The sequence below is a fragment of the Dromiciops gliroides genome, chromosome 3 (assembly GCF_019393635.1).
Source record: "Dromiciops gliroides isolate mDroGli1 chromosome 3, mDroGli1.pri, whole genome shotgun sequence".
NCBI lineage: Eukaryota > Metazoa > Chordata > Mammalia > Microbiotheria > Microbiotheriidae > Dromiciops > Dromiciops gliroides.
In genome coordinates, this window is record NC_057863.1 from 128,948,544 (window position 1) to 128,972,913 (window position 24,370).

The 24,370-nt window shown below is 39.9% G+C and overlaps 1 pseudogene; it reads left to right on the forward strand.

Annotated features, from left to right (window-relative positions):
• Positions 1-563: 563 nt before the first annotated feature.
• Positions 564-4,237, forward strand: LOC122747218 (annotated as a pseudogene).
• The last annotated feature ends 20,133 nt before the right edge of the window (positions 4,238-24,370 follow it).

Consider the following 24,370-nt stretch of genomic DNA (forward strand, 5'->3'; position numbering starts at 1 on the left):
GACACATGAGCAGGCCAGCAGTGGGGCCTCCTTGACCTCCCAGCCTGGCTTGAGAGAAGTGGCAGGACCACCTGAGGAATCCTACTCCCAAACTTGGCTCCTGGGCCCACTCTCTCCTATCATTCAAATCACCTCATATACTGAGGACTAAAGAACCTGAGATGCTGGGAGACTTGCTCAAGGTCACTCAAGAAGTAGTTTGCAGAGTCTTCCCCCACAAAGCTTTGTAGTAGGGGGGACTGCCAGATGGGGATCCAGAAAAAGCACTACACAGGGACTAACCCCTTGTTTGTCCTGTACCCAGCACATAGCTGGCAGATCATCAGAGTTTACCGGATTGATTTCATTCTAATTCACAGATTAAGAAAATGAGGTCTGGAGACTTCTGGTGGTGGAGCCAAGATGGCAGAGGAAAGACATTAAATGCACAGAGATCCTGACACAATTATCCCCAAAACGGCAATAAAACAACCCCTGGAGCAGCAAAACCCACTTATTTTTCCAGCCAAAGACAGCTTAGAGGGGGCTGTGCTGGGCTGCAAGAAGAGTCCAACCCTGCGATCATGCTGACATGGTCCCCAGGTAGGCTGCACCAGAGAAACTTATCCCCAAGCCTCCAAATCACCTGCAGCACCAGTGTCTTCTGGAACTAAGCTTATGGGTGGGTGAGAGGGTGGAAAGGCTGGCCAGGGGAGAAAATACAGGGGTGTCTGCGGGACCTAAGGAGGAATTAGGCTATCCCACCCTATCAGGGAACCAGGAAAAATTCTTGAGTGGTGGGAGGCCCAGGTGGGGGAGGGGCACAGGCTCCTCCAAGCTAAGAACCACCAGAGCATGCAAAATTTTGCTGGCTGGTTAATTAGCAAGTTGGTTTGAGGTTATCTTCAAACCACAGAATAGGCCAACAAGAGAAAAACCTGCCCTCCCTCAAACCAAAACACCTGGGACCCTCTGAAGCTTGGGACAGTGTAGCTTGGAAGTAGGTCCCCACTGTAAGAGGGAGGTAAAGTCAAGTAAGAGATGGAAAGATGAGTAAGCAAAGAAAGTTGAGAACTATGGAAAGTTTCTTCAGCAACAAGGAAGATCGAGGTGCACCCTGAGAAGAGGATAACAACCTCAGGGCCCGTACATCCAAAGCTTCCAAGAAAAATATGAATTGATCTCAGGCCATGGAAGCACTCAAAAGGGACTTTGAAGAGAAAAGTGGGAGAGACAGAAGGAAGATTTAGAGAGGTGGAGGAAAGAATGGAAAGAGAAAAGAGAGCAATGAAGGAGAGACATGAGAAAAAAGTCAACACCTTGAAAAGCCAAATGGAAAAGGAGGTACAAAAGCTCTCAGAAGAAAATAATTGCCTAAGAATTAGGATCGAACAAATGGAAGCTAGTGACTTTATGAGAAACTAAGACACAGTAAAGCAAATCCAAATGAATAAAAAAATAGAGGACAGTATGAAATATCTTCTAGATAAAACAGCTGACATGGAAAATAGATCCGGGAGAGATAATTTAAAAGTCATTGGACTACCTGAAAACCATGACCAAAATAAGAGTTTAGACAGAATCTTCCAAGAAATTGTCAGGAAAAAATGCCCTGATATTCTAGAAGAAGATAACATAGAAATTGAAAGAATCTTCCAATCATCTCCTGAAAGACATCCCAAAAGGAAAACCTCCAGGAATATTATAGCCAAATTCCAGAGATCCCAGGTCAAGGAGAAAATATTGCAAGCAGCTAGAAAAAAGGAATTCAAATACTGTGGAGCTACAATAAGGATAAAACTAGAACTAGCAGCATCTACATTAAAGGACTAGAGGGCATGGAATATGATATTCCAGAGGGCAAAGGAACTGGGACTACAGCCAAAAATCACCGACCCAGCAAAACTGAGTATAATCTTTCAGAGGAAAAAATGGAACTTCAATAAAAAAGAAGACTTTCAGGCATTTGTGATGAAAAGGCCTGAACTGAATAGAAAATTTGACTTTCAAATACAAGACCCTAGAGAAGCATAAAAAGGTAAACAGGAAAAAGAAATCATGAGGAATATTAAAAAATTAAACTGTTTACATTCCAATATGGGAAGATAATACTTCCAACTCCTAAGAACTTTCTCATTATTAGGGTAGCTTAAAGGAATGCACTTATACATAGAACACGGGTCTGAACTGAATATGAAGGGATGCTATCTGTAAAACATTTAATTTTTGTTTATCCTTGTTTTTTTGTGGGGCAGGCAGGGTGAGATGGCTTATGTCTGGGATGGGATTTGGGCTCGGGGCCTCCTGGGTCCAGGGCTGGAGCTTTGTCCACTGTGGCACCTAGCTAACCCATCATGACATCTTTAAAATAAAGTTAAAGGGTAAGAGGAATGCACTGGAAGAAAGGGAAAGGAAGAGGTAGACTGGGGAAAAGTAGCTCACATAAAAGAAACAAGAAAAAGCTTGTGGAGGGGAGGGGAAGAGGGGGAAGGAGTTGGGGAGTGAGTGAACTTTACTATCATCAGAATTGTCTCAAAGAGGAAATAATATACATACTCAAGTGGGTATAACAATATATTTTGCCCCGAGGGAAAGTGGGAGAGGAAGGAGATAAGGGGGCGGGAGCGGGGGTGGGGGGAGAGGGGAAGGAAGGAAGAGCAGATTGGGGGAAGGAGCAGTAAAAAGCAAAACACTTTCGAGGAAGGTGAAGATGTTCTGCATAACTGCCCATGTATGACTTATATTGAATTGCTTGATTTCATTTTGAGGAGGGAGGGAGGAAGAAAATTTAAAACACAGAATTAGGTCGAAGACCTTAATCTCATAAGAGTTGGCTCAAGAAGGGAATAACATACACACCCAATTGGGAGGAGTATTCTATCGAACCATACAGGAAAGTAGGAGAGGAAAAGGATAAGGAAGGCAGGGTGAAAGAAGGGAGGGCAGAGCAGGGGGAGGGGGCAGTCAGAAGCAAAACACTTTTGAGGAGGAATAGGGTGAATAGGGTAAAAGATAGGAAATAGAGCAAATATCATGGGAAGGAAATAGGATGGAGGGAAACAATTATGATGATGGATTATAATGGGAAAACATATGGTACCTACTTTGCTGGGCCATTGTGAAGAAAATTCTTCATTAAGTTTAAAGTAATATATAAAGGTTATGATGAGCAGGATGCTATCAGAAAAACCTGGAAAGACCTACATGAACCGAAGCAGAGTGAAATGTACTGTATACAAAATAATAACAATAGTATAAGATGATCTGCTGGGAAGGATGTGGTTATTTTCAGCAATGCAATGATCCAATATAACTCTGAAGGACTTATGGAAATTGCAATCCATCTACAGAGAAAGAACATGGTATGTGAAAACAGATTGAAGCATAATTTTTTTGATAGTTCCTTAATCTGAAGTTTTGTTTTTATCTGTTTTCTCTCACAACCTAGCTAATGTGGAGATGTTTTCCACGACTACTCATGTATAACTTATATTGAATTGCTTGAGTTATTGGGGGTGGGGGGTAGGAAGGGAGGGAGCAAGAGAAATCGGAACACAAAGTTTTAAAAAATTGATGTCAAAATTTGTATTTTGGAAAATAAAATCTTAACAAATTTTTCTAAAAAGAAGAAAATGAGGCCCAGAGAGTCTATGTTTGCCCAAAGAAGCTCATGAGGAGCACGCCACCTCCAGTAAGAATGTGGATGACTGAAACCATGATCCAGTTTGAGCCCACAATGTCTCTTCCTGAGCAGGAGATTAAGACCCTTGAAGAAGAGCTCTTTAAGATTGGAGCCAAGCTGTTCATATTAGCATGTCCTTCTAGAAGGGAAGGAGGCAAGGGACAGGTGACATGAGACTGATGAAACACAAGGAGAAAGGGAAGATTTTCCTCCTCATGAGAAGGGACAAAACTCTGCAAATCACTATACCCCAGATGGAGTCGAAGCCCAAAGCAGGCAACACATGGGCCTAGGTCTGGAACACACACACATACTGACTTTGCTGATGAAAGCTCTAAGCCTAAACTTCTGGGGATTTGATTCCTAAATGCAGAAAATACCCAGAAGTTTAAGGCAAAATCTGAAGAATGCATGAATGAGGTAGAAGAAAGAGAAAAGAGGGCAGGAGCAGGCAAAGAGAGCAGAGCTAAAAAAGTGTCGAAGTTCTTAGAGCTGGGGGTGGGGGAGAAGGAAGGCAGCCTAAAGCTCCAGGAGCCTGAAAGCAAGACCCAGGACCAGGACTCATTGCTGCAATAAATCATCTTTGGGCCTTGCCTTCTTTCTTTTTGTTTCATTTTTTTAAAAAGGGACTTTATATAAAGAACTGAATTCCAGCTTCCAGGTTGTTTTCTAAACTTTTACCCTTTCAAAGGTGTCTACAGCAAATCTATTCCCAGTCACATGTGTTGTGCTCATAACATTCTTTTCCATAGTGGAAACACTTCATTTATAGTACATCCAAAAAAGTGAATAAAACATTGAAAAGCTTGACATTTTTAAAATAGTCCAAAATACTGAAATGGACAAATTAAAAAGACCCTATCACACTTTTACCAAATAAATGAAAGCCCAGTTGAACAAGAACTCCATATGAATTACAGTAGACAAAACAAAATTTTCTCTAAAGGTTGAAGATATTGGTAGATGTTAAAAGTTCCTATATTTGTCTTACTTCCTTTGCAAGTAAGCAAGACATCAATGCCAGTGGAACAAGGAGTGATCTTTGGGAGTGACTTTGAGTGATCCTTGTCCTGCTGAAGCTAAGACAAGGACTCATGTGGCAGAAATGCCACTTTGTGCCATGAACTCAGTGAAAACAATGCTTCTAGCAACTGAGATAAGTTTTGAGCCTCTTTCCTAAAGAGATTAAGGGGAGAATGTGCCCCCCAAATATTGGGGAAGATGTTTGTGCATTTGTTCTTGCTATATCTATGAAGTAATTGATGACAGATGGTTAAATGGTGCTGAGGTATTAATCACAGGCTTGGGGTGGGGAGGGGAAGGAAACAGAGCCAGTGAGGCCCCAAACCAAAGATTGTAGTGGAGAGAGTGATCCTCAAGCCCTTCAGAGTATCGTAGATCTCTAAGGGGCAGATATAGCCACTCTGGATCTGGGAGGCTGAGCCAGAGCACACTACAACACAGGATCAGTCTGACTGATCCAAGGTATCCCTTCCTAGGAAAGGGATGCTGCTTGAAGTGTCCTTGGAACCAGAGATAGAAGTGCCAGCCTGTCCGTGCTGTCAACTTGCCCCCTGTTGTCTCAGCATCTCTGTACTTTCTCCTTAGGGATCTGCCTCTCAGCCCTGACTTCTGTCTCTTTACAGAGTCAAAAGGGTAGATGTCAGGTAGTCAGAATATTGGCAAAGAACTCATATAAGTGATAGAGCTAGAATTTGAACTCTCATCCTCACTCCAAATCCAAATATAAATCTTCTTTTCCACTATACTATTCTGCCTCTCAGATTAATCTCGCCTGCATAGTGGAAGGTGATTTCTTCTCCCTCTGCAGCCTGTACTATACTATACTGACAAGTGGATCTTCTGGATCACATATCCTCAAAATCACTAGTATTAATGCCATTTTGTCCCTATCCTCATCTCTACTACCCTAGTACAGATCCAACTTACTCCCTGCCAAGATCAGAGGTGTCAAACATGAAGAGGCCACTCGCAGCCTATAGAGATCCTTGTGTATGGATTAGTGACTCCCATGTCTATTTGAATTTGATGCTACTGGCCTAGATGATTGCCACGACATTCAAACTCTCCTTTTCTCCACTTCCCCCCACTCCAATTCATCTTTGCTTCCACATTCATCTTCATTATGCATAGATCTGATTGGGTCACTCTGCAGAACCTTTAAATAGCTCCCTATTGTTTACTAAACAAATGACAAATTCCTTATGCTGGCACTCAAAGCCCTACACTATCGTTCTAGACCAATTTCAAATGACTTCCCTCTAGCTGCACTAATTATACTACACAACCAAATTAAACCATTCCCCAATTTTTGCACATGTCCATTGCTTCCATGCTAACTCACCTTTATTCACACTATTTCCTTTGTGTGACCCCCTTCCCATTCAGTCATTGAAATCCTGCCCAAATGTAACTTTTCTGTGGAATATTTGCTAATCTCCCTTTTCCTTTCTCTCAACTCATATGATTTTTTTCTGCTTCAATTCTTATATAGCAACTACCCTGTTCCATTTTGTTCTGTCCTATCCCATTCCATCCCATCCCATCTCATCCCATCCCATTCTATCTTGTCTCATCCCATCCTTTCCCTTCCCAGTCTATTCTATTCTATCTCATCCTATCCCATTCCATCCTATTCTCTACTCTATTGTGTTATATTCCATTCCAACCTATTCTATGCATTAGTTTTGCATAGTTTGAGTATGTGGCAGGATTGTAAACTCCATCCCTGCTGAATCATATAGTTTCTGTATCTCTCCCAGTGCCTAACCACTATTTTATTCATGGTAGGTCCTTAATGAGTGGTTGTTAAATGAATGAATTGATTTGGAGCCAGAGGATATAAGTTTAAATCTGGACTCTGCTACTTAATACTAGTCATATAGTGATTCAGCATTTATAAAATTTCCTTAAAAGCAATCTTATGAGATAAGTAGCACAAGTATTTACAGATTACAAATTCAGAGAAATTCGGAGGTGGAAGGGGCCTCAGCAGTCCAACCAGTACCTAAACAAAACCCCAAACCTCCCACTACAATATGCCCCTAAAGTGGTTATCCAGCTTCTGCTTGAAGACCTTCAAGAGAAATGATCTACTACCTCCCTCCCTGAGATAATTCATTCTGTCTGCACACAGGAATCAATTTTTTTGGCAGCTAGGTGGTGAAGTGGCCCTCTAGTCAGGAAGATCTAAGTTCAAATCTAGCCTCAGACACTTACTAGCTGTGTGACCCTGAGAAAGACACCTAACCCTGTTTGACCTGGTTTCCTCATATGCAAAATGAGCTGGAGAAGGAATGGCGAACCAGTCTAGTATCCTCTCCATGAAAACTGCAAATGGAGTCATGGAGAGGCCAACGCAACTAATTTGATCAAACAAGAACAACTATTTGATAGGAAATTTTATTTTTGACATAAAGCCTAAATTTGCATCTTTTCAACTTCCACCCATTGTTGCTGTTGGGACCATATATATGTATATGTATATAAAGCCTAATCCCTCTTCCACATGGTAGAGGGAATGGGATGACACAGAGATTAAGTGATTTTCTAAAAGTCACACAGCTATTAAGTGTTAGAACTGGGATCTTCACCCAGGTTCCTGGCTCCCTGTCCATCATTTTATTCCACTACTCCACACTCCCTTCCTGTGCAATCTTAGACAAGCCAGCTAATTCTCTGGGCTCTAATGTCCTCTTCCGTAAAGTGATAAAGTTGGATTAGGAGATCACTTAAGGTCTCATCCCACCCTGAATCCTATGACTGTTTGTAAATTAATGAATAAACGTAATGTGCAATAATGAATGTATTAAAGGCAAATAATGTTTAGGAAAAATGAAAATTCATCTTAGTTAATCTTCCTTCATAAAATACAAGCTTTTGGGGAAACCATTTCTTCTCTTTCTGCAAAATTAAAGAACAAAATTTTGCACATGAATGCATTTTGCATTAGAAAACAGGAGGATTATACATACAGATAATTTTCTATATGGCTCCGAGACTTCCTGTTCATCCCCCATCAGGGAAGTTATGATCAGATGATCTCTACCACAGAATGAGGAAAACAGGTGTTCCTGATTCCCTTAGAATCTGGGATATTTTTTAGCGACCTTAGAAATCACCTAGTCTACCCTCCTTGTTTCCCACATTCAGAAAATGAGGCCCAGAGAAATGAAGTGAAAAAAGAATTAATTAATGGCAGAGCCTGGGTGAGAATTTGGGTCTTGACAAGTACTTTGATATGGTTGACTCAAAGCCTTCTTGTAAGTACAAAATGTATTATTATTATTATTAATAAAATACTTTTATAATAAAAAGTCAGTCTTAATTGAATTCCTTTTTTAAGAAACCTATCAAGTAGCCATGGAACACCTCTTACCCCTTGTTTAAATCAGATTCATTTTTATGATAAATTATTTAAAAGCAAGTTAAAAAATATAAAATCTTAAGTGCTATTAAAAATTGATTAGGAATGCATTATTCTTTCATTGACCGAGTTCAGATTGTTTTTTAATTTTTTGGTCAAAGCTAATAAATTTGAGTAGATGTTTCAGACAGACGTTTTGTAATCATTTGGTCATCAGTCAATTAATCACAACTTCATAAATATTGATCTCAAATTGCATTTATTTTTCATTCCTAAAAGAAAGACAATCTCTCTCTCTTTCTCTCTCTCTCTCTCTCTCTCTCTCTCTCTCTCTCTCTCTCTCTCTCTCTCTCTCTCCTCTCTCTCTTTATTTACACTCCCCCACCTGCATTGTGCTTATACTGAAAAAACCTCATAAAGTCCTATTAAAAATTAATTGGAAGAGTTGACCATCATACATGGTGCCACTCTGTCAGGAAGAATTTAGAAGAAATGATTGGTCTAAAGCAATTGGTGTCTATGACTTGAAATGTTTTATTTAATGTTGGCATCAGAACTTGAATTTATTTTTAACTATTGTTAATTCTTAGCTTAGAGAACAGAGGTTGTCAGTCATGAAGTGTAAAATTTACAGAATCCATGAATTAATTACAATCACTAACACTTTTTATTTTCTGGTGGACCAAATGAGTGCAGTTAATTTGTTGCATGTCTATTAGATTAGAATCGCATTGTGGTTTGGTGGACATCAAGCAAACCTTTGAGTTAGGAAGACTTGGGTTCAAGTCTCATCTCTAATAAATACTGGCTTTGTGAACTTCAGGCATGTCATTTAACCTCTTAGGCCTCCAGGCTAATTATCTAAGAGACTATAAATTTCAAAGCTGGTGTAATTTGGCATTGGTAGAAGGAGTTTTCATATTGGGATTTTCCTATACAGTTATCCCTTCCACATTGCAACTTTTCCCATTGGAAGGTTTGATATATCACAGGGTTAGCATAAGAAATTAAATGGAAATTTTTGTGTTTTGCAAAAACTGCAAATGACATGCAAAGGCCAACAGATGACACAGAAAAAGTTTAGAAATCCAGAAATGCATAAAATATATGTATGATAGTGTATAATATCAACATATTTTATCATCTAATATCATAATAATTCAGACTTCTTTTCTGGTATGAAGGGAGGGCCGAAACATTTTACTGGGATTTTCCAGATCAAGGAGGCCCTGTACCCTTAATCCCTTAGATGTGGAAGGGATAACTATGCCAATGAAATCTGTCTTGTCTAAAAATAATACATGTGCTTGATGTTGTTATTATCTTTTAAACTCCTCCTTACTTAGTGAGTTACAATGTATGATATGAAATGTAAAAAAACCCATATTCAACAATGTTAGTGAGAATGATGGGTTAATAGAAAGACAACCTCAGTGCTGAACTGGTAAACCTCTCTCCCCCTTCCCAAATATTAAAAGATTTAGAAGAAAGTCTCCAACATTTTTGATGTATTCTTTAAAGAGGATTTGCAGGAAGATGTAGACAATGCCAAAAATGATATGGTTTGGTTGGTGAAGAATATGCCTTAATGGACTACCACACCAATGTGATTGTCAGCTCCTTGAAATATGGAAATATGCTGGTGCCAAGGAAAGCAAAGTGGCATTCAATACAAGTATTATGTACTTGATAAATGTATTATATGTCTGTCTAGAGTATAATTTACCTAATGGAATGTAAACTTCTCAGAAACAATTCATTTTTGTCTCTGTATCCTCAGTACCTAGCACAATGTAGACTGTTAAATACTTGTTGATTGACTGAATATATAAAATAACATCCCTGAGAAAATTTCTTTGTGGTGGAAGTTGAGGTATATAGGCCTGTGATTTCATCAGTGTAGAGGAATTTCTGGGTAGAAAGTCTCTCTGCCCCACAGAAATATATCAGCAACTTATGTGTAACCAAGTCTTAATTACCTGGTGCCCTGAAGATTAAATGACTTTGCAAGGTAACACAGGTAGGTAGCAGAGATAAGATTGGAACAAAGGTCTTTCTGATTAAAAGGTCTACCCTCTATCTATTTAGGGACAGCCAGGTGGTGAAGTGGATGGAGCACTGGGCCTGGAGAAGAGAAGACCAGAATTCAAATGTGGCCTCAGACACTAGCTGTGTGACCCTGGGCAAGTCACTTAACTGCTCTCTGCTTCAGTTTTGTAAACACTAAATTAAGGATAATAATAGCACCTACATCCCAGGGCTATTGTGAGGATCAGATGAAATAACATTTGTAAAACACCCTTTATCGATGCAGATCAACACATAATAGCTGCTATATAGATGTTAGGTATTATCTACTACTATATATCATTCTGCATCTACAGAGAGGATTTTAAAAGTTATTTTAGATACTGAAAATTAAACTTGTCTAAGGATCAGAGCTGAGAATCGAGCTCAGAAATCCTGACTTACATTTTTCTTTAATTTATCAAAACAAACACATTCATTTGTCTTCTAGTTTTCTGTTGGGCTAGAGCAAGTATACCACAGTGATATGACATAGGAATCCAAATGAGGGTTATTTAAATAAAGCACATGTTTTAATCATCCTTGGTAGTGAAGCAAGACAAATAATTACATCCTATGTGTGGCCACCATTGCCCACAACAGCATCCTGCATCTGAACCACATGGAGCCCTTGAACAGCAGGCTGAAGACATGCCAATCCCATGTTTATAGGATTCTATTTGGTTTTATCTAGGGATGGGCCCAGCACCTCTTTCTTTTAGTAGTCATTATTTTATCATTTGAATTATTTTCTAAGAATATCGTTTAATAGTGTAGCAACTCTTCTTGGGTACACTGTTGACTTGCACACAAACTCCCTGGTTGGGGTCCTGGAGAGCAGTTGACATTCTCAGGTTCAAGGAGTACCTTAAGGGCACCCAATCCTAAAACTAAAACTCAGAAGCCTCCATTGGTTTCCTTCCCATTAACAGTCAGCCAATAGACACAATTAGCTTTCAACAAAGTCATTTAGTAAGAGAACCATAGATAAAACAATACACAGTACAAAAACATAAAAAAATCTTGGCAAGTGTGGACACAGACTTAGAAGACAATACTAGTGAGGTATATAAAGAAAACATATGTGGCCAAGGCAACTTAAAACTCCAGACTGTAGGCCTTCAAAGTCCTTCCTCTTCTCTAAAACGTCATTCTCAATTGCCAGGGCCAGCTTGCTCTTGAGTCCTTAGGCAGATTTCTTTTTTCTGAAGCCAGAGGTCCAGTTTCTCAAGGCTGCTTCTGGTCTTTAGTGACTGCCTCTATATCAATATCTATCTGGAGAGTGTGTCTCTTTGATCCCTCAGTTATGCTCTCTCAAACTCAAACACTGAATTTCATACAGACTCTTCAGTGACTGGAGGGGAGGATATCTCTTCTACTAGACCAGACAATGTGGGGAGAGGAGAGAAAATGACCCTCCCTGTCCCCTCACCTCCCAGATGCTTTCTAACATAGATAAAAGGGCCACAACTGTTCAGAGCTTGGACTACCTTGAGTTATCACTGTGTTGATTAATTTCAGGATTAGCATTTTAAAGGATTCCATAGGCAGCTGGTCCACTCTAAGACTTGCCACATAACAGAAAGAGGTTTGGGGGGGTGGGGGTGGGGGTGGGGAGGAAACACAGGGTAGTAACACCTTGTTAACCCTATTCATCTATGAATATATCTTGTGACTATCAACTGAGTTGAAAGGGAGACCAAATCCCCTCTGCCTTGTTATAAAATGTAACCTTATTTTCATAATACAATTTTGACTCTGCAACTGTATTCCTACCTCAGTGACATTGCTTACATTGTCCCTTCCTCTGATTCAAATGCCATCTATTTCTCAATGTTAAGCTCATATTATCTTCTTCAGGCAGTCTTTCCTAATTATGCCAGTTATCATCTGTTTTCCTCTGAACTCCTTTCCTCTGAACACTTACATCATGTCTCATTCTACCACAGTTTTCTTTTTGACTGGTTTGTGATTTTAATGGTCTAGTGAACTTCTAGTGAGGAAACACTATCAATGCAGATTGGTACCTGCTCTGCATTTGTATTTATCTATCTTGTACTTGTTTTATATTTATTCTATACTCACATGTATATATATATATATACACATATGTATCTATATGCATATATAGGTAGATATACATATGGCTAGCTAACTAGAGGTAAATGATAGATATGTAGATAGATAGATAGATGATAGATGTCTTCCCTAATAGATGGTAATCTTGAGAGCAGGAATTCCTTTTTTCTATACATGCATATGTGTATATATATATATATATATACACACACATCTATATGTATATATACATAGACAGATTGACTCATAGACAGATAGATGATAGATGTTGCCTATGATAGAAAGTAAACTCCTTGAGAGCAAGAATTCCTTTTTTTTTTTTGCTTTTGCCTTTGCCTTTTCAAAATCTAGCACAGTGCCTGGTCCATAGTCAGCACTCTAATGCTTACTGATTGTTAACTTATGGCCAACAGTTCCTTAATAGAAACTTTGTTAGTAGAAAGAGGGAAGTGGGAAGTTTCTCTCTTCCCCTTCACTGGCCAGAATATTTGACATCAAAGAGCCTCACCCAGTAGTACACAGCACTTATCAGTGTGCTTCCCACTAATAACCAATCAAGGTTCATTAGAATTTTTAGAAAAAGGCATCTATTGAGGTACCCTAGTAAGAAAAGTCGGTACAAAACTAGGAGATCACTTTCCTATGCACACACAATCCCTTGGAAGACTGGACTAAAACTTAAAGTTCATGAGGTCCATATAATGGGAACACATATAGCCAAATGGGACCTTGCAAGTCCTGGCACTGGAAGTCTTTTCCCCCTTTTGTGGAGTCTTTATCAAGTCTCACTTAGGTATGGCTCTCTTCTGTGCTTTGAGTATCAATGCCTTCTAGAGTTCATAGCAAGCTGTCACCAACCTTGGGTGATTCTCTTTCCACATCCTTCTTCTGATGCATCTTTTGTCATCTGCTTCTGAAGTATTCGTTGATACTGCCTCCAGTTGTGATCCTGTGATGGGACCTCTGGATCTCTGAACCACTAGGCTGCCTCACAACTGCCATCTCAGAATACCCATCCACTTAAGATTGAGAAAGAATAAATGCAAAAAAAAGTAGAGGTTCCATGTCCTTACAGATACAGGATCTTGGGACTGGGCACTAGCAGGGCAGCTGTCCTTCCCCTTTAGCTTCCTTAGGTAATAAGCCCAGAGGTTCATCACTTTCCACTCAGTTGAAAGGTAAGAAGAGGTTCTGCCTCTCTTTTTTCTCTGGAGACCTTTCTTTTACCTTCCTCCTTCTACTCCTGCCTGGATGCATTTAATAACATGGCCATTGTGATTTAGGGGAAAGGAGAGAGAGAGAGAGAAAAAGTTTTTCTCCCTATCCCCTTTCCCCAGGGACTTTGTTCCAGTTTTGTGCTTCACTGTTTGCCTGACTTGATGCTTATCTGACTTGTTGTTTTTATATATGACCCAAGAGCTATGACTTGATCTTCTCAACCATAAATATGATGTTTCTTAAGTAACCTTCATCCAACAGTCCAAAGTTTATGGTCCTTTCAAATTGACTAAGAACTTATTAATTGTGCTAAGGTTATATGTTCCTTAATTCCTAGTTTACTATTGAATAATTCATTAGGGTAAGGATGGATTTTTTATACCTGTCATTAATTACATGTATGTGAATATATGTATGCATATATGCATATACCTGTGTATATGTAACCACAGACCACTCTGGCTTCTACTCCCTCTTAGCCAGCTATGTTAAATTTCACAATTCTCCCCTCTTCCTGCCCCCCCCCATTCTCTAGTATCCTTAAGGAGATTTGGGAGGTCTAGGCTCTGTGTCATTGGCTCCAGCCCCAACTGATGTTGTTCAATCAATTGCAGGGAGTGGTCTTCTGCACCCCAGTTTCATTTAGCCACTAACAATTAGATTTACTTTTACAAAAGATATTTACTTCAAAGAGTATAATCACAAATATACTCCTCAAATATCCAAGAGACATAATCCTTCTCCCTCTCTGCATTACCACAGTCTCTGGAGAGGGGAAGGGTATTAGATTCATACATTAGGTCAATTCCTATAGAGCCCAATCCTAATAGCAAATCCAAAATCCCACTCACACTCACATCCCACTCACCCTGACTTCTCAGGGCTTCCATCCTGGGCTGGGTGGCTGCACTACCCCACCTGTAATCCCACTCCAAGGTTACCATGATGCAAAGTTCTGAGTAATATGAAGATCACCTCCAGCACCTGAAACTGAGGATAAACAACACAGAACAAAAATAAATATCTCTGAGCCCATTTCGCAAAGTCTCTGGAGTAAAAGAAGGATGCCAAGGAAGGCAAGTCCTTCCCCTTTCACTAGTTCAGTTCATGGCATCTACATTGGGCATAGCAGATAGGAGTCACTGAAAAGATGGCAGAAAAAGAGCATAGTGAGGGGCAGCTAGGTGGCACAGTGGATACAGCACCGGCCTTGGATTCAGGAGGACCTGAGTTCAAATCCGACCTCAGACACTTGACCTTTACTAACTGTGTGACCCTGGGCAAGTCACTTAACCCTCATTGCCTCACAAAAAATAAATTAAAAAAAGAATTGAAAGAGCATAGTGAAAAAGGAGGTGGCAGAAAGGGGCCAATGAATGGCTCAATCTTTCCCATTTTAAAGATGCAGTCAATCAAAGGAGGCTACCCACATCCATGGGATAGGGGACACAGTGGGATCCATGTTAGTCAAACTGGACATGCTCAAAAATGCCCTTCAGAGGCATCTCCATGTTAGAAGTGGGCATGGCCAAGGAAGCCCAGAGAAGAGAAATAACATTATAGATGATTATGGATACATATATACAAAATTGTATATTTATAATTGTGATTTTACATATGTATATATTAACACACACATAAATACACAATGTACATATATAAAATCATGGAATTTTTTTTTGCCCTGTTCTCATGGTTTAATAGGTATTGCCTCCCCAGCTGATATAGAAGCTCCTCAAAGGTGGAGACTATGTCTTAACCTTCTTTAACTCCCATAATACTTCCCTTAATCAGGATTTGATGCTGAGCACATGCTGAGGATCAATAAATCCTTGCTGAGTGATTGATTGCCTAGGTAATTGTGACCCCATAATGAGTTTGCTATATGCACATTTATTTTTATGCAAAGAGATGGCTAGCTAGATATCTAGATAGGAAGACAGTCATATATAATACAGAGTTCCCACATGCTATTTTAGCTAATTGGTTCCCTTTGCTTAACATTTTTTGAGCCGAGAGGTTTGACAGAGGTAAACTAGTTGAGGAAACTCTTTGTTCCCTAAGGGGAAGTCTGAATAGCCACCTGTCCCCTCAAGCAAATGATGTGTTTCAGGGAACTGTGATGTGAAGCCCTCTTTCTACTATGTTAAATTGCATTCCTATTTTGAGGATATAATTTTTTTAAAGCTTTTGAGCAAATAGATTAAATTAAATTAGAATAAGAATATGAACTCGGGGAAGGAAACTAATGAAATGTTTCTGATAAAATTTGACAAAAGACTATATGACTAAATTCAGATGTGTAAGATGTAAGAGCTATCCCCAAGTCTAAGGGTATAACTAGTTCTCAAAAGAAGAAACAAACCATCAACAGTTTTCTTTAACGAACTCTCAAAATTGCTAATAATCAGAGAAAGGCAAATTAAAGCAACTCAACTATCACTTTTACACCTATTAAGTTGTCAGAGATGATAGAAAATAGAAAAAGGTCAATCAATGTTGGCAAGCATTCAAGAAAATAGTCACAATCATGCACTGCTGGTGGAATGGTGAATTGTTCAAACCAACCTCTTCATCTTCATGACATGTTGCCCCCTCCACACTATACTTTTGCCCTTTCCTCCAACTCCCCTCCCACCATGTATTCAGTTCTGTCATGTTCATTTGTTTGTTTTTTTGAATTCCCAGTGGTTACTCGAGTGCCTGATCTAAAATAAGTGTTTAATACACGTTTTTTCCCTTTTCCCTTTTCTCCCTTCTTCCCTCCCTCCTTTACATCCATCAAGATAACAAAAGTGGGAAAATTCAATGTTGAAAGGGCAGCGGGAAGACTGGTGCTCTAATTTACTTCTAATGGAGCAATACATTCAAATCCTGAAAAGCTTGGAATCACACAAAAATTGTTACTAAATTGTTCATATCCTTTCATCTAAAAAGATCGCACAATTGGGGTTATATTGAAAGAAGTTTATTAAAATCAAGAAATTACATATATATTTTATATATATGCACATACAAAAAATATTCATACAGCATTATTTGTGGTAACAAACAATTAAAAACAATGTATGTACCCAATGATTGGGAAATAAATGACCAAACTATGGTGATGAATGTAATGAGACATAAAGAAAGATAAATATGAACAATTCAGATAAATTGGGAAGATTACAAACTGATGCATCATAAATGATTCTGAGTAAAAGAACAGTATATGCGGTGACTACAACAATGTATATAAGAACAAGACTAATATCAAAAGGGGTTGAATATAAGGGACAATATTGGGACTATACTGCCAAAGTTAAAGTTCATTTTGTTTTTTTTTTAGTGAGGCAATTGGGGCCAAGTGACTTGCCCAGGGTCACACAGCTAGTAAGTGTTAAGTGTCTGAGGCCGGATTTGAACTCAGGTACGCCTGACTCCAGGGCTGGTGCTCTATCCACTGCGCCACCTAGCTGCCCCTCATATTATTTTTTAAATTAATGATTAGTAAATGACTAAAGTAGAAAATGTTCTGTCAGTTACAATAATGCTGTCAATTAATTTTTCTTATTACTATCTTCCCTCCCTACCTCTCCACTAGATCCTCCCAGGGAAGTACTTAATAGAGGGACTTATTTGGGTTTTCATTGGGAAATATCTATTGTGTTGAAATACAATGTATAAATAATTTTAAAGGGTCCTAAGGTTGGCCACATATCTACCCTTGCCTCTCTTAGAGTGCACCTTGACATCAAGTACTGTATCATATTTCTGTATTCTTCATACCTATAATGTTGCCTTGCATTTAGTCGTCTCTTTGTGAATCTTTGTTGGATTGTTGAATTGAAACGAACAGATTAGTAGGGAATCAACGTTGTAGACCTAATTTTGTCAAAAAAGATTTCATTTTGTCAAAAATTTACCACGTGGCTTCCATAAAATAATTGTGCCATAATTTCCCTATGCTACCAAAATTGAAAATGATATTACTTTTGTTGAATAACATTCATTATTTCCATTGACTTCTCTGTTTAACCTATGAAATAATCTATCTTCTACTCTATCCATTTCAGCAAGTAGATATTGAGTACTTACCAGGCATAGTGTAGTAAAATCATACTCTAGTTGGAGGTTAGAGTAGATAGTATGGTTGGGACTACTGAGCAGATTGGGGCAGAAGACGGCCTTTATGCCCAATCCAAACAGAGGAGGGGAAGTACAAATGAGGAGGACTTGCTGGGTGAGGCCAGTTGTGCAGAGGCTCTCGGGAGCTGCCCAGGGTCTTAGAGTATTCGCCAAAGGTAGGTACCTCTTAGTCAGCAGGTGACAATTAGAGGGCAAGTCCAGATAGGAGGGCATTCACTTGGCCTTCTAGATCCCCAAGAGCACCCCAGAGGGTCACCAAAAATGTTACACAACTATATGGAGAATGTTAGATCCTTAATACTCCCAACATTTAAAAAAATTCTATTTAAAAAAAAATGGTGAATGGAAGAAGTCAGCCCATGTAGACAGACAAAACCACTTCCAGGATATACTTACGCTCAGCCTGAAGCTATGCAGCATGGCTGTAAACAGCTGGAAAACAGCTGCATCTGACAGACCCTGCTGGCACACTGCTGTCAGGGACAGGCCGGCTCAGTACAAGTGAAAGTGACATTCTATCTAAACAACAGAGTCCTGAGTAGCATCTGGCCTCCCAGACAGGAGCATGCACAGCGACATAAGGCTGCTTCACTCAAAAAAGCAGTGTGGCAAATAGATTAGTTTTGCTACAGCCATTCTCCTAGGGACCAGTGTACCAACAGGGAGCATCACCTTTGTTCACAAAGGGCTATGGCTAGGTAAAAATTTAGGAATTTTAGCTGAAACGTTCTATCTACATGGAAATTCTCTTATTTTTTGTCCCTCATTTGTCATTTTCTGCTCTTCCCCTCTTTCTTGGGGGTGCAGTAGCTTTCAATTACAGTCTTACAGTTCTCCAGGGCTTAAGCATTGGTCAACCCTGAGTCACACCTGCATTTGATTTCTTGTTTCCCCTTATTTTTGACCCTTTCTGGCTATGACTGCCAATCTCTGAGGTGGGCTCTTACATGGTACCATGGCTCTCTGGAAGCTGCCCAAGCTCTGAGAGTATGAGCCAAAGGGAACTCCCAGGCAGCAGGTGACAATTAGATGACATGTCCAGGTGGTTGGGCATTCACTTGGCCTGAATCTAAACAGCCAAGCCCCATCATTTATTAGATTAGCCCAGCAGCAGTAATTATCCACACCAAGTAGAGAAAAGCTGAGTCCTGGTATAGTTATACAACCCAAACTTATTAGGCTTTCTTTTCACAAGAGAAATCTTCTTCTAGTGTTCTGTGCCAGGGGAGGGGCGTCAGAGAGGGTAATTACTATTACAGCACAGCATAGTGGAAATAATGCTGGTTTTAGAATCCAGGGACCTCAGTTCAAATCCCAGTTCTGCTACTTGCTACCTGAGTGACTTTAGGAAAATAACTTTTACCAGGTAGTCCTCAATTTCCTCTCTGTAAAATGAGGCAGTTGGAGGGGTGGCTAGGTGGCACAGTGGATAAAGCACCGGCCCTGGATTCAGGAGTACCTGAGTTCAAATCCGGGCTCAGACACTTGACACTTACTAGCTGTGTGACCCTGGGCAAGTCATTTAACCCCCATTGCCCTGCAAAAAACCAAAACCAAAACAAAAAAAAATGAGGCAGTTGGACTATATGACCTCTAAGGTCTCTCCTAGCTCCAAATCTATAGTCCCTCCCCAAAGTCATTTGTGGTTTGTGGGTTTCAAGGTCCTGTGAAGGTTTTCTCTGATGCTTAGTCATAGGACACAAATGCAATTTTCTTTGGTTTTCTTTTGTTGTTGTTGTTGTTAATTTTTAGAAAGGATTGAAAACAAATTATAATATGTAACATTTACATGGCACTTTTAGGTTGAAAAGTATTTTATGCAGACTATTCATTTGAGCTTTATAACAACCTTACGAGGTAGGTACTTCATCCTCCACATGAAGAAATGGAGGCTTGGAGAGGTTAAATCACGTGCACACCATCTTGTGGCTAGTAGGAAGGAAGGCAGGAAGGAGAGAAGGAAGGGAGGGAGGGAGAAAGGAAAGTAAAAAAGAGGGAGGGAAGAAGGGTGGATGAAAGTAAGGGAGAAAAGAAAGGAGAGAGGGAGGAAGAAAAGTAGGAAGGAAGGAAAGAGGCAGGAAGGAGGGATCAAAAAATGGAGTTAGAAGTGAAGTGAGATTGGGCTCCTCAGCAACAGGCCATCATCTGTGTGTATGCATGTATGTATGTATGTGTGTATGTATGCATGAATGTACAACAGACAAGGTATCCTTAGGAGGGAATGAGCTATCAGATTGGGGAACCAAGGGAAGTCCTCATGCTCTCTGATTGGTGAGTCCCTACACAGGATGGATAGATATTGAGTAGACCAAGTTCACTTCACTTCCATCCTTGATGGGAAGACTATTTTGAACCTACATAAACACACACACACATATGCCTACACAATATGCACATCTGTGCATGTAAGTACTATGTATATACATCCACGTGTATACATCTAGATGTATATCTATATACACATATATGTTTGTATGTGTTAATATGTTGTTTCCATTAGGAAACTGTCCTTGAAGACAGCTTTGTCTTTGTATCCACAATATCTGGCCCATAGTAAGTGCTTATTAAATGCTTGATGATTGACTTAGAGTGTAGTTGAAGAATGGCTTGTTTCAAAATGTTGTAATAAGGGGCAGCTAGGTGGCACAATGGATAGAGCACTGGCCCTGGAGTCAGGAGGACTTGAGTTCAAATCTGGCCCCAGACACTTAACACTTACTAGCTGTGTGACCCTGGGCAAGTCACCTAACCCCAACTGCCCAGAAAAAACAAACAAACAAAATGTTATAATAAAGTTCAAGTCTTTTTATATTTTTGATGATTTAGAAGAGTAGATACATTAGCACAGACCTGAGAGATAAAGGGTTAATCCTAAAAGGTAATGGGCAGTGGAAAAAGTAACCCCAATGTTTACAATTTTGCTTACCTGATTAAATCCTTAAATTTTTCTGGCTTTCCATGGCCTGGTCCTAACCTACTTTTTCTCCCAAATTGGTGATTTCAATTATCCTCTCTTTCTCCCTGTCTCTCTGTCTCTTTCGCTGTGTGCTTTTCTGATTTCCTACCCATGGATTGTACCTCCTTGGTATGTCTGGTCCCTGGTCTTTTCCTTCATGGAAATTCTATGCATATTTTAAAGGGCCATTCCAAACCCCACCTCCCCAGTGAAGCTTTTCCTGTACTTCCTAGTCCATCATGATTTCTCACTCTCCTGAACTTATAGTACTAATTGTCCAAAACAGTAGAGTCCAACTCAAAAAGAAATAGGGGCCACTAAATCATACAGGGCAGCTAGGTGGTTCTGTGGATAGAGTGGTTGGCCTGGAGTCAGAAAGTCTCATCATCCTGAATTCAAATCTGGCCTCAGACACTTACTAACTGTGTGACTTTGGGCAAGTTATTTTTTGGCTCAGTTTCTCCATCTGTAAAATGAGCCGGAGAAGGAAATGGCAAACTGCTCCTGTATCTTTACCAAGAAAACTCCCAATGGGGTCATGAAGAATTAGACGAGACTGAAAAATGACTGAATGAATGACGGAGCTGCCTTCTCTGAGGGAGGGGTAATGAAAATACCTCTGGATGGGCCAGTGAAATGGAACGTTTTGGATATTGTGTGCGAACAATGTGGCGAATTAGAAATTTAAAGCTATCCATGACAACTAATTTCTGCAGGTTCAATTAAAAACAAGGTAGTTGTGAGAGAAAACAGTCAAAAGTTTTCCATGACTACTCATGTATAGCTTATTTTGAATTGCTTGAGTTCTTGTGGGTGGGGGGTGGGAATGGAGGGGGGAAGAGAAGTTGGAACACAAAGTTTTTTTAAAATTGATGTTAAAATTTTGTTTTTACATATATTTTGGAAAATAAAATTCTATTAAAAAAACCTTAAGGTACAGTCACCCCAAAAGTGATTTTCCCAAAGCTCAGGCCCGATCACGGCACTCCCCTACTCCAGTGCCTTTTGTTGTCTTCAGGAGCAAATATAAAATGCTGTTTGGTATCCAAAGCCCTCTCCTACCTTCCCAGTCTTCTTCCATTTAAAACCCCTCCACTTAGTCTTCAATCCAGGGATACTGGCTGGTCACCAACAAGAGACTTCTCTCAACTCTAGGCTTTTTCTCTGGCTCTCCCCTGTGCTCTTCCTCCTCCACTCTGAGTATTGACCTCCCTGGCTTCAAGTCCCAACTAAAATCCTATGTCTCTAAACCCTCTTAATTCCATTGCCTTTCCTCTGCTAATTATTTCCGATTTCTCCTGGCAGGGGGCAGCTAAGTAGCACAGTGGATACAGCACTGGCCCTGAAGTTGGGAGGACCTGGTTCAAAGCTCACCTCAGACACTTACTATCTGTGTAACCCTGGGCAAGCCACTTAACCCCCAACTGCCTTAAAACATCCGGGGCCATCTCCAGTTGTTCTGATATATAATATCTTGCCACTGGACCCAGATGGCTATGGAGGAGAGAGTGAGGTTGGTGACTTTGCACAGCCCTCCCTCATTTAAATCCAATTCACTGCAAGTCATGACATCACCCCTGACGTCACGGTCCTCTTCAAGAACGAAGGACAAACCTTTTATCCTGGCAATAGCTTGCTTTGCATAAATTTGTTTGCATGCTATCTCCTGCATCAGATTATAAACCCTTTGAGGGCAGGGACTGTATTTTTGCCTCTTTTTGTATCCCCAGAATTCAGTAGAGTACTTGCCACATAATAGGAGTTTCATAATTGTTTATTGATTGATTGTAGCTAATTCAGTCAGACCTTAAGGAGTTATTTAAAAGCCAAAACTTTGTCTGATTGTGCTAAGAAATCAAGTACAGAGGGATTAGGGAAACAGCTTCTCTTGGTCACTTAAGAATTTGGGATATGTTCTGGTGAATCTCACATACCCTCTGCAGCTTAGTTCCCCCATAAAACTACAGGAAGAACTACATTTAAAACCAGAGACTCCAACTATTACAAAACACCAGCAAAAACTGGCCTTTAACTGACTTCAGCTCACCTCTTTAGACCAGAAGCAGTCGCTTCATGTAACAAAGTACCCAAGGGTTCTCTGAACTAAGAGCCATAAAAAATTGTTCATCTGCTCAGTCCCAGGCCATTTAATTTTGAGGCATCCCTGCCAGTTGGTTACAATAATTAGCCCTCCTGTATCAGAGCAGTCTCCCCAAAGCTATGCTAAGTAGGGTTGCACTTTTGTATGGCAACCTAAGTAGGGTTGTGCAAATGAGCCTGGCCACCCATCTTCGAGACAGAAGCCCTAACTACAGCTTCCTGGCTCAGGGTGCCTTTCATGCCCACCTGCAGATCTTATTTACTGATTATTAATGACATGAACTGTAGGCAGCTGTGAAAGGCATACACAGCATGGCGACCTCAAACTGCAACTCCAAACTGTACTCCCTGGGACTGTAATTTCCTTGAATGACACCTGACTCCAATTTGAGCTTCTCCCCGCCCCCGTTCCCCATCCTCATTCCTCCCCTCCCCCATTCTGTTTACCCCTCCTCTTCCCCAATGCATTTGTGCTGGAGTAATCAAAGGCAAAGTGAGTCCTGGGTATGGGAGACAGGCACTTGTGTAGCATGTGTCCATGCATCTGTCATTTCCTTGATATTTGGAGAGGAAAATATGTTGGTATCAATGTCAAAACTGTCCCAAAGCACTGTGGACCTGGAGTTAGGAAGGCCCACCAAAATGTTGTGTGCCAGGGCACCACTACATGGGGGCTTGCTAATTGCTAGTGGTAACACGGAGCTCATCCTTTGTGTTTATGTGGATTTTAAAAATAAAATTGAGTTGGAAAAATTGCAGATCTGAAAATGACATGGACTTTGTCCTTCATGATATCAGACCCTGTTTTCCATTGCATATAGAAGGAAGGTCTATGAGGGAAGTGGGCTCATTCTGGCCTGTACAATGTGAATCTTCAGAAAATACAAATCTGCATGCTAGTGTGCACATCTGCAGATCTTTGGTTTCCTGGGAAACCACCATGCACACCAATTGTAGCAAAGGGTCTCTATATTTTGCTCTATACCCAATGTAATCTTTATTTCCTCCCAAGTGCACAAGAAAGTAATATTTCAGGGGCTGGGCATCTTTTTGCTTGCTTAATTCTGAGATTAATTGAACGGACACCTTGGATGTAATTAAAAATAGGTTATGGTGTTTTCTTCCTTTTGATGGATGCTATTGCAAATATGGGGCTTTATCTCACATAAGTTGCCTGATTGTCTTTTATTAGAGAGCAGAACTATTCAAATGAATAAAATAAAACATCTAAAGTTGAAATTTGGGGGAGAAGGCACGTATAAATTTTGTGACACATTAGCCATTTTTTGTCCCATTTAATCACTGGATACTCAAAGCATTGTAGACTCTGTTAATTAAAAAATGATCTACCTAGTCTGGTTACGATTAATCTTTATTTGCTTGAATTTTGAGGTAGAAGAAAGTAAACATTACGAATAAGGAAATATATACCCCTTTCACTATGTAGGGGGTTTATGAGGATGGAGATTGGTAAGCCATGCTGCTAAATTAGTAAAATATAGGGAAGATATATAAATAAATAAATATAGATAAAGAAGCTGGGACTTTAATTTTCATTTTGTCCACCCCCTCCCTCTCTCATTTTATAGATTAGGAAAATGAGGCCAAGAAAGATTAAGTGATTTCTCTAGGTCACAGAAATAATAAATTTCAGTATTCAAACTCAGGTCCTTTGACATTTTCTACATGTGTGATCTTCAGAAACCCATGCCTCTTTGCTCTGTTCCTCAATGCTTTCTTGACTTTTTATACTTCATATTCTTTTTTTTTT